Genomic DNA, 12,650 nt, shown 5'->3' with positions numbered 1-12,650 from the left:
GTTACTGAGGTGACAAAGTTGTTTGCCATGGACCTTTCCGTGTTCAACTAAACTACAGATTTTCAGTGAAGCACATGTGCACTTGACCTCAGTGGAATGTACAAGATTGAAATGCTCTAAGTTTGATGTGAAAGCAGTGACAGTAGCCTGAGTTATTAATGCGTTTAGTACTCAAGACCTGCTATAAAATTATTAATTAAGATTCCGATCTGAGGATTTTTGCCTGTTTAATGGAATTTTATTAATGCGGTGGTGAAAGCTGTGAGTGGCAGTTATGTTCTGCTGTGTCCTGTCAAGAATCTCAGAGTAGACCCAGGTTTATAGCATAGTGCTGCCAGCAGTACTTTTGGCCAGCTTAAGGTTAGCCACATGGCCTTCTCAGTGACCAAAAGCTAAACCATGGAGTCACTGAAAATCCGTCTGTGATGTTCTGTTGGAAACCATGTGGTCTTTGAAAGAATTACACAGACAAAACATACAACAATCAATGTAGTAAAATGCCATACTCCAGAAATGAATATTAATTTATTCGAACAATTAAATATGATTGATTGATTGACTGATTGATTGATTGAAATTTAGCTTGACTGTCATTCCAATGTCAGTGTTTTGAATTCAGAAAGGTCCACTTTTCCAGTATAGCACACCAACTTGGCACTACTCTGAAAGCCAAGAGAGGCTCAACATGATCCCTGAGCTTAGATCTGAAGCATCAGGGCTGGTCTGGTGATCTTGTAGCAGCCCTGAGTAAGCGTCAGTCTTATGGTTTAACTACTTAACCTGCTAACTCAGTGTTAGCACAGTGTTCGAACACTAGCCCCACATCCCTGCTAAATCTCTCCAGCTAAACGATTGGACAGTGGCCTGGTGGTGGTGGTGGTGGTGGTGGTGATGGTAAGGAGGGTGGGAGGATTAACAAGGGAATAAGAATCGATTTCTGGATATGGTCCATTACATCTGGATACGCTTCTCTTCTCAGAAACCAGGGTGACATGCCTTTACACACACAGCACCAAAGTTTTCTCTCAGGAGATGCTAGCTCTAAGACCCAGCCTCCCTAAGAAACATATAATATGTTTTATAGTTACTTCTTATTTTGTCCATGGCAGCTCACATTCCTATAAGAGTATACAAAACAAGATCTAAATAAGAGAATGGCTCTTACACCAGGAATAGCCAAGATAGTTAGTTATTTTTTTAGCATTATTTCTGGTTTATTTTGCTGGCAAAGAGGACATTAAATTAAATTGTGACTATAAGCCTGTTAGTATGTTAGCTGCTTTAAATGCCAGGAAATAGGAAAAGTTGCTCACTGTTTCTATTGTCAGACTGATATAACAATATTATCCTCTATGAGTCTTCCAAGTGTATTGTCTGTGAATGTCTATCTTGGAGTCACCTTTGCTCAGGAAATGTTAAATAAATTAGTTGTTGATGTCCCACTTATCATACCACTTGACACTATTGCTAACTATTACAGTGTATTTAGTCATAATTTACAGAACATTTTGAACATTTATGAACAATACAGAACAACATTTTGAGCCTTTTAGCCAGTTATGAATGTAGACTGAGGAATGTTGTTGAAATATTGCAGTGTTGCCAAGCTACAAGCTAATGAAATAAATAGCTTGCTGACATTAGAGCATGGCAAAATGGCTGTGTAGTTTGTCTATCATGCCGCATAGTAATGGGTATGTAACAGCTTCCTGAAATTTCAAAACCGATTATAGTGGACAATGATGAGAGATTGTGGAGAAACCTTTTCACCTGATAATTTTTTTAATATCAGTGAGAAATGGTACTGTACAAAATAGTAGTGGAGCAGAGAAAGATCAGGGTGAAGGAAGAGATCTCTCTCTCTCTCTCTCTCTCTCTCTCTCTCTCTCTCTGTCTCTCTCTCTCTCTCTCTCTCAGCAGAAGGTAACATTGGACAGTATGTGCCATGTGCCACTCTGCCCAGTCCAGTGCTGGCATTCTACCCACTCCTTCTTCCTCTCTGGTGGGCCTGTTGAGGAACTCGGATCCTAAATCTGTGTGTGCCTGTGCCAGAGAAAGAGGGAGATGGGTATGGAAATGGAGTGCAGAATTTACAGACATTGCTCTATGCAACTTTGTATAGCATATTTGTGAATCTGTGCATGTGAGACAGAATGCACTCTCCCATTTGCGTGACAGGCCTGTGGGTGATAAATGTGGCAATGTTCCACACCTTGGCCTGTCTGAGTACTATTTAGTAGGCTGAAGATTGTCCCCGACAGTGCACCATCCGCATCAGCCAACGTCCCAGCCGTCAGCACTAATGTTCCCATTGCAACTCCTTAACACAATTACTACTTAATAACAGTACCCCTCCTTTCCTTTAGGACTAATCTCTGCTGATTAATGGTGGAGACATGCTGCTTTGCCTATGGGTGTCAGAGAAAAATGAGCATCAAGTTAAACACTGCCCTGCTAGGTCTGCTCATAAAAGCCTGTGTAGAGAGTCAGATCAGTGGTGCTGTGCTCACACGACCATGAGCACTCATGTGGGGGGACTGCATTTCTCCATTGCTACAAAGTTGAAGTTTGAGTGCACAGGAAACACAGGAAGTGTTTGGCAGGTACATGGGCAATACACCTAAGGCTGAATCTGTGAGACAAATAGGATTTCACATTGCTCATGCTTTATTGATTGTTGAATGGGTTTTGATGGCCCCTATATCAAATTTTGCTTGTATCTAAGAGCACAGACCTTTCAAGTATGCTGAAAGTCTTGTAAAAAGGTCTCATTTAAATTTCCTCAGAAAAAAATGCTTAACCAGTATAATGCTGCTTGTAGAAGAAAGTCCAAACCATTCTCTAATATCCCTTCTTCACACAAGGGTTTGCATACTTTGTTACTATGGTAACTGTATCCCCATTTCCGCCTTTTCCACTTCTGCAGTAAGTAATGTGTGAGTCACCATTACTAAAAGACACTGCTGAGTCCTAAATGAGAGAGAGAGAGAGAGAGAGAGAGAGAGAGAGCTTAATCTTTTGCAGCCATGCCTTTATCTCCATCCATTCAGTTTCCTTTTTATTCATAGGTTAACACAGAAAGTCTGTAGAGAGGCACAGCTTTGATAAGAATTTCAAGGTGATTTTTTTTTATTGTTGGCTGTGTAGTGTTTGTAACTGTAAGTAATAGAAAAGTATTATACCTACTGCTAAGGGATAAGAGGGAGTGATGTTCAACCCTGACTATTTCTAAAGAAATCTAGGCTGCATTTGCAGTTACACTGCTCTTATGACAGTGTGACAAATTCAGTTAATAGGTATTTAAACATAATTACACTGTACAGAAAATAGCAATAGTAAAAATGTAAAAATATAATTACAGGTGTGTAATACAAGTATGTTAAAAAGAAAAAGATGTACAAATGTAAGCATAATTGTCATTCATGAATTTAGTGTAAACTTTGGTAAGCTACTGTAATAAACTAAACTTTTAAATTAAAGTAATACTTTTAATTTGTAAAGGTCTTTATTTTTACATTTATTTTCCATTTACATCAGTTCAAAAAGGGATGGGAATAAATGTACTAACACAAGTAAATCCAATCATAGACAGACTACTAGAGGTACGTTACATCATAGTTGTCCTACAAGCAGTGGCAACCATTCACAAAAGTATTCAAAGTAAATTAGCCATAACCTTGAAATACACCAGGTACCACTTTTAAAACAGAGAAAGAATGAAAAGAATGAATGCATTTTTGTTAGATTTTCTAATGAATTTATGATAAATATTGTTGATCATTTATATGGTCAGTTACATCAGTTGATCTATTTTGTGTAATTATGATTACTTATTAATTATACTATATTAACTAAACTTACTGCACTATACCGGAAGCATTAATATAAATATTATGATAAGTATTATGAAATAATTACCTTCATTCCTTCATTCAATAAATTATATCCTGACTTCTTTGGTTTACAAAGAATTGGTTTAGGTTCAGTGGCTTAGGCTGTGAGAAAAAAGTTAGTGTGTTTCTGTCTTTGACTTTAAGCTTGGGAATGACCATGAGTTCTGTTCTTGTTTGAGAACCCCAAAAGTATAATCTTACAACAAATCCTTCATATGGTACATTTTAAACTTTTAATGAGCTTTTTGACATGGAAATGTTGTAATAATGCATGGAAAGAAAGCCTTTCCTTTCTTTCCTCAGTGTAGCAAGGGTGAAAAAAAAATTGCTTTGCTGAAAGAGACAATCTGAGATTCAAAGCAACAAACTGAAGGACTATCTTAAAAAAAAAACACTTAAAAAAAGTGTTCTTTAAATTATATAGATAAAATGTATGGCTAGTTGTTTGTTTGTTAGATTATATATAATATATTCTTTATAATATATATTCTTTATAATGCAATAATATTTTATAATATATATTCTTTATAATGCAATAATAGCAAATTGATTTCTAAATTGTAGTCAATTTGTATTAGCTCAAATAAATGTCATGGAATCTGAGAAACTATACAAAGCTGTAAATGTGTTCAGTAACTGAACACAACTCCCACCCCCAACACTTACACACACAAAACACATTTTGTATTCTCGCCTAGTCTGTGTTGATGCCATTTTCTCTAATTAGGCTTCTGCATTCATCACCCTGTGTGCATGTGTATAAAGGGAGCTTTATCTGGAAGTGGCACATTTCTTAAGTGCATGTGACCGCTCGCGCTCTCTCTCTTCTCTCTCCCTCTCCCAGCATTAACATGTCACTGCATTTGGCATTAAAAGGCAATTTAATAACAGCATCTTATTGAGGCTTAATTGGTGTGTCAGTGGGGTGAGTGTTTGACCCTAGTTTGGTTATCTGCTGAACAAATTTCCTGCCAGAGCGCTGGGCATGAGAGAGAAAGAGAAAGAGAGAACAAGAAAGAGAGAGAGATTAGAGCGAGAGAGACAGACAGAGAGAGAGCAAGAGACAGATAGGCAGTGGAAAAGAGCTCTTTGATCCTCCAGATGGCCCACAGCGTTCGAGCTCTGTCCCCCACATACAAACATGCAAACAAAGCTTTGAGAGTGTCAGCTGAATGGGTTTTCGGCCCCGTAATGATCAGAGCAGATAGCACTCCTCCCTGCAGCAGACACAGTGAGGCATTTCAGCACAGTGACAGCAATCCCGAGGCACATCTCGTCACACCAGAAGACTCCTCATGCTGTCCAGCACAGTGTTCATTTACACCCTGAATTTATTATTGACAAAACTATTTGCAAGCATGTTTTTTTTTTTTTTTCCAGTACAAACTTTTTTTTAAAAAAAAATTTAATCAAAATATCCCAAACATGAAGGTCCTTCAAAGTATGTTCTGAAATATTGGTAATTCCTGCTGATGCATTTATCAAAGTGTATTTTTCTCTAGTTCTGTGTTTTAGGTTGTCAGCACCAACAACAGGCAGGCAATTAGGCAAAGTACAAAAAGCAAGATTTGAAGATCATGTTCATGGCCGATAGGCATCTGCATGACAGTTGTTTATATGTTTTTTTTATTGGTATTTTATTGGCTTTATTATTTTTGATGAGTTTCAGTGGCCAATTTTTATTTTAGCAATCCACATCATATAAATGTAGAGTTTCTCTTTACATCAACACAATACAAAAAGGTGAAGAATTTTTTTTTGATTCACTTATGTATATAGGCACAATTTTCCATCACCAAAAAAAAACCAAAAAAAAAAAAAAAACTGAAGACATACACATTAGACTTACAGTAGCATTAGACTTGCACTGTGTAAGTTTAGTCAGGCTATTCCAGGGACAGGTTTATTACAAGCAGGTGTCAAGGAATAGGTAGACAGATACAGAATCCTCCATGTCCCACAAACAAAAAATGGAAATGGGAAAAATATATCAGATAGGTTCACACATCAATACAACCAGAAAGACTGTATAGTCTAAGTGAAAGCACAGGTTATAAAGGGAAAAAAAAACCCAATGCAACCACAAACTGCAAACAGGCAAGTGAAAGGAACTACTTGGTCCAAGGTGCCTGTTAGAGGAACAGTAGACAAAGCAATGTGATAAAACCTAGAGTGGAGTAGCCTCTGTGAAATTAGTAATATAATGTAAATTTAGTAATTTATAGTTATTTTATATAGTATGTTTCGACATCTGTAAGACCCTATAATTATAAAATATATTTATTTATAATATAATCATTTAACTCTGGCACCTTCAATATTCAGCCCCTGGAAGTGTTAGGTTAGCATCAAGGATAGGAGGAGCAGAACTGAATACAGGAGAAAGGGATGAAGCATGACCAGAAAAAAGGGTTGGCTAGAGACCAAGACAGTGGCCAGTGGTGGATCAGCATTCAGGTCAAGCAACAGGGCAGAAGACAGAAATCTTACCCATGCAGGAATACAGGATCAGGCATGAGGTCTCATTCTAGGCAATGGCAGTCATGTACTAGAGGCAGGAACACCTTGCCAACTACCCAGTATGGACCTGTGGATCAGGGACCGTATCAGGAGCCGAATCAGGGACAAGGAGGAAACAGAGGACATGGGTTCGAGTGGGAAATGAGCTAAAGAACTATGATGGAAAAGCATTTGAGACACAGGAATGTGTTAAGGAGCTAAACATGTCTGAAATTATACTGCAAGAAGCAGTAGATTGGCCAGAAATGTGACAAAGGTTTATGATGCCTCTGGGCTGTTAAAGAGGCGCTGGGAGAGGAGCTGGATATAGTAAGTAGAATCTCTGTATGGGAAGAATGACTTAAAAGTATATAGACAGGGACTAGGTCTAATCCTTGTGGAATACTACAATTGTGAGATTGATTTTAAAAGGTCACCAGATTAAGGAGATCACACAAAATAGAAACTACTGAGACTCAGAAAATTTGCTGCACCAGCATCTGGCTGGTTCAAGACAACACAGCCACAGGGACTGGAGCAGTGGTGCCTGGGACAGGAACCAGAGCTTCTGGGTTTACAAGGACAGATGCCATGGCAGGACTTGTAGGACAAAAAAAATGAAGAGAGAGACAAAGAAAGTGGGGAGCCAACGCCAGAGCCTGGGGTAGCATCAAATCCTCCAACAAAACATGTGGCCTGGTAGTAAGCAGTGTTGGACTACTCCTGTAGACCTGTACTGGAAGTGGTAGAAGGTCAGGAGCTGCAACATGTTTCAGACATTGGGAAATCTGGGACAGGCATAGGAACAGAACTTGTAGTGGGGAAAATAAGAGCACATACAATGAACCTGCCTTTGCATCTCAGGCTTCAAGGGGAAAGTCATGGCCTACTCAGACATCATACAGGGCTGGTGGTTGCTGAGGACGGGGATGAGGGACATCTAAGGACCAGGCATTGAGCAAAAACAGGAACAGATTTTGACTCCTGCGCAGAAATAGCATCAAGAATAGACTGTTCACTTGCCTTTAGGTATTGCGTCAGAAGCTCCAGAGCAATCCGTGCTTGAATCTGGATTTTGTGCCAAACCAGAACAGACAAGGTGGCCGAGTCCTCAGAATGCAAAAAAAAAAAAAAAGGCAATAGAGGACACTCCTCCCACTCAGCATTGCGAACAAGAAGATCCTGCTGGCTAATGTCTTTCACCAGATAGCCTTTCAGTCTCGAGGACTAGTGCCAGTGTGAGGTACAACGTCCTCTGTGCTACTGGTAGCTGACTCAACTAACAAGCTGAGACTCAAACTCACTGCAATATAGAAATTGGAACAAGAGCAGTATAGTCACCATAGTAAATCTCCTCCTGAAGACTGGTCAAATTTAGTGAACATGGATAGCAGCAAATGTCCGAAACTGAACAAAGAGGGACAACGCATTGATGAACCCTATCAATTAGCTGTCAAAAAATGGAGGCTATGCAGACTTCAAGAAAGGGATATACACCCACTATATGTACTAAATGTACATGGGAGCAGAAAATCCCAACATAAATCAGGTGACTCATTAAAGTCAATGGGCATAGGGACCAGACTTACTGAAGCAGGAGACACCTGCTTTTTTGCCAATTGGCAAAAAAACTAAGTAACGTTAAAGGTGATTATTTGAGTGTTTATCCCAGCAGAATAATCAGATTTCTGTCAGTAGGTGCATCGTTCAGTTCAGCATCCCTCTTTCTTGCTCTCTTTTCTATTGAGGTTAGTCAAGTCTTCTTTGGAGGCAAAGGAAGGTTACAGGCTACTCAGTGCTGACTGAGTTAATTCAGGAGTATCCTGGAGCATCAGCACCACAACCAGGAGTCCAAATGAAATGGAAACAAAGGGAAGATACTAAGATATAGGAAAAAGACTCATAAGGGAATAAGACAATCTGCAAGACTATACAAATTCTAAGAGAAACCACAGCAAATGCAAAGAAAGGCTAATGATGATTGTACAGCAGTGAGTGAAATGAAGACAAGAATAGTGGGCAAGCCCAGATTGGCAAACCTGGAGTCTCCCTTACTGCAAGTTCTGTAATATTATCAAACTTTATATTGTTGTGCTAAAATATTATTTTATTGGAATCATAATATTTAATAGCTATACAATTGATCAAAACAATATTATCTAAATTAACAATTAGAAGTTATTATCTGATGCAAGGAATATATTAATGGAAAAATTGCAAATCAGATTTATGGCACCAAAGCAGCTTTTAGCTCTAATGGTTGAACCTGACAAGATCTTAATATTTTATAAAATCTCAGGGCCTATTTTTAGAAATCTCTGGAATGTGGCAATTAAAAGAGAATCAGGCTAAGTGAAGATTAGAAATTAGGTAACAAAACCTCTCTGGGGAAGGGCATGAATCTGTACTTAGGGAAACAATGCCTGGTTGCAGTGGTCCCAGGTGCTTCATGCAAACACGAGTAATCTAGTGATCTTAGAGAAAACAAAGTGTTTTGTGATATATAGCATCACTTCAAGAAAGAGATTGTCAGAGAGAGAGGAAGATGGGGGGGGGGGGGGTTGTTAGATGGACTCTGGCACCTTCCCAGGTATTCATAGCTGTCAGTGACAGTTACCACACTGATCTGTGACTCTATTGCATATACATAATTCAGCAGGCACACTTTATCCTTTATAATAACAACTCCACTATGCTGATGGACACTACCATATGCCTGTCTGAGCAGAACAGCAGAAGGAATGAGAGAGGTAGGGGGTGCTAGGAAAGAGCAGTAAGTGACATCTTTGAGATCGTGGCCATGTGATAAAGCATCGGTTTGATGAATACATAGCCTGGCTTTGATGAATACATAACCCTGTACTGTTGGCAAAATTAAAACTTATGTAGGCCCATGAAGAAGCTAAATGAATAATAATACAAATTGCTAATCAGCCAGTGGCCAGTCAAAAAGATCCCACTGCCCATATGCAGAGAAACTCTATTCAGAATACCAAATGACATGAGATGTAATCAATTACTTTTTTTTTTCCTTTTGTGCATGTTGGAGATATGAGAAAAATGAAATAGATATATGCCCTGAGGAGTGAGTCATATACTAATTTCTAAAACAGCACATTCCATTTAATATTTCAAAATGCTTAATCTTAATGTCATGTTTAATATCTTTATCTTTATTCAGGAAAACAGTGGTAAGTGTACCAAGTAATGCCTACGTTTATTGTAGAAACCTTGTATCATGAAAATCTTTAATGTAATAACACATATGCATGTGTTTAGGTCTGTAGCGAAATTTAGTGGAGAATTTTTAGCTTTTAATTGGATGTTTATCATCTCAATAGGTAGCCCTCTGCCTTGGACTGTACAAGAAAAGGCGGCATTTGCAGCCTGGGTGATTGAGACCCAAATCTGCCCAGGAGCTGTAGAGTGTGAAGCAAATCTAATAAGCTCCACCCGAATGAGGCTGACACACGAACAGAAGTATGTGATGCGATTCTAAATCGTCCGAATGCTCAATTAATGCATGACACTCACAACTTAAGATGAAAATAAATTCCACCAAAATATTTACTATTCTTCACAGTGACTGGTCTTGCATAGACTAAGCAGAGTGTCATGTAAATGCTGAGGAGGGCTAATGCTTGTTGAGTCATCCTTCCTGGAATGCAAATTGCAAAGTGAAGTGAGTAGCTCTCAGTATATAAGTATATATATATATATATATATATATATATATGCTCAATATACATAGTGCATTGTGCTAACCAGCCAACTCTTGGCTTGTTAAAAGGCCTGTTTCACTTCTTTAGAGAGGAGCTAACAGTTCCCGGTGACTCTCACTGTGCTAAGCTAAGCATTTTTGATACTACTCTAAAACTGCATACAGAGGGAGAATATGATGGCTAGCCTACTGTTCTGCTTAAAGACAGGTTTATCTGACTCTGGACAAACTGAATAAAGAGATTAAGTTCTAAAATATTGAAATATCACTAAATTACAGGAAGATGTATGTAGAATGAACTGGATTTTTATGGGAATTGTGGGAATGAACGTAGGGGTTACCCCTCATAGAGAAATTATGCATGACATACTATTGCAATCTTATTTGTTTGCTTGCTATTGTCCCTGTTTGTAATAAGTCCTCTCTGCATTTTGCTGTTTTGTTAATGCCCCAGATGGAGAAGGCAACAGGCAGTTCTTTATCTTGAACACCACCGTTTGAAGTGACAAAATGGCACACTGATGAATGTCTGCCCCTCCCACTGCACTGCTACCACTGCTGTCCCCCTTATTTCTCTTCCTGTCTCTCTCTCCCCCCTCTCTATCTCTCTCACACATACACACACACACACACACATGCACGCACACACAGACACACACACACACACACACTCGCTTTTCTCACAGCCCCCTTTTTCTGTCAGAGGACAATAGAGCAGGGTGGACAGAAATGGCTTTTTGAATGACACTGGTTGTCACCTCATTGAGTGTGTGTATAACAGGGTGCTAGGATGAATGATACTGCCTCTTCCAGTCTGTGCTCTGACACAATTTTACCTGCATCAATATCCATGAAACCAAGCTGTTGGTCTCCTAACCTTAACAAATGTCCTTTTTGTCCTGCAACATGTACCATATATCTGTATACTCCATCAATTGATTAGAGCTGATGATATCTTTAATATCTCCCATCTTACTAATGTAGTATAAAAACAGCATTCGGAGTCTCCATTACTGGATTTGAATGAAAGCCTCATATCTTGGTTTGGGCTTATCTTTGTTACATTGCAGGTGTAATAAGGAGTCTCCATTTCTTTGTTTGCAGTATCATTCAAAATAAAGTTGCTTGCTCCTTCCTTTAATCTTTCTCAAATGTCAACCATTTTTCGAGGCATAAAGGAGTATAAATAGGAAGCTTGAGGGACATTTGGCCTCTCTTTCTCTTTCTCTTTCCCTTTCTGTCTTCCTGTGCCTACACGGATTATTATATTTAGCCAACACTGCAAACAACAATCTTGCATGCCCACAAAACTCTTACTCTCCGCCCTGATCTCCACATGAAACTTCACTTATAATGATGGAGACTTGAAGGGCAGTTTCAGCTAAGTAAAAGGTCTTCATTTATCTATTTCTATTTGTTACTTAAAATTTGTGTGAAACCAGGCTAAAAATACAAAATCAGAATACAAATAAAAGATCTACGTATCTGCACCTACAAGGAGATAATGCCCTGTTATATATCTTTTTAGGAAATTCATAGCCTTTATTTTGAAAATATCATAAATATCACATAGTAATATAACTACTCAAATCCTTTGAAGGCATTTACCATCATGCACATATATCTAATACTTTTATCATTCACTGTTCTGTCACGGAAAGCATTTTTAGATGTACAGCTTTACACAAATGCAACATTGCTTTGATACTGTTTTAACATTTTTTTTAAACTTTTTTTTTAGTGTGTGTTCTCATAGGTCTGTAGACTTAATGATTCATAATGAGGCACATTCTTGGACAATTCTCGGCCATTGATTTTTGTTCTAATGAAATCCTGATCTCCATCTCTCAAATGGAAATTATGCACAATAGACAAAGTGTAATTTGATATATATTGATTGGGTTGAGAGCTATTCTGAAAATAAGGAATTGCAGTTATTGCTATTGATTTCAATAACTAGACTGTTACAATCCATTCATTGCACTTATTCAACACTATGGAGAAATAAACTGTTCGCACAGAACAGAGATTTTCCCATGACCAGTTGGTAAAAGCTATCCTTAGGCAGAGATATCTCATGAAGGGCAGAACTGGGAAAGACATTTCACATCTTCTGCATGAGATTTGCAGGAAGTAGCCATTTATTGCCCGAATGATCATGTCACTTTAACTGCTAATGCAGATACAGACAAATCATTCCAGTTTAAGTAACCAATCACACTTGTCCTGTGGGACAAATTCAGTACGTTGACATTAGTATTGATCTGCACTGCATTGGAAATCATTTAGACTTTTCCATTTCCCCAAAGGCTAGAGTGAGTGACTGTTTTTGCCATATCAATAATGAATACCCACCAGGTTCCATTAAGAAGTCGTTTCAGTTTGAAAGATGGCTACACCATTTTTTTTCTATCCTGTTCTCGTGGTGGTAGAACAAGACACAGTGCTTTGAATGAAAAATCCAACATTTGTGATACACATACACACACACACACACACACACACACACACACACACACACACACACATACAAGCAT

Source organism: Electrophorus electricus, chromosome 6, assembly GCF_041902795.1.
Source record: "Electrophorus electricus isolate QZ-2024a chromosome 6, ASM4190279v1, whole genome shotgun sequence".
NCBI lineage: Eukaryota > Metazoa > Chordata > Actinopteri > Gymnotiformes > Gymnotidae > Electrophorus > Electrophorus electricus.
The sequence above is the reverse complement of the archived record's forward strand: the minus strand, read 5'-3'. Positions refer to the sequence as shown.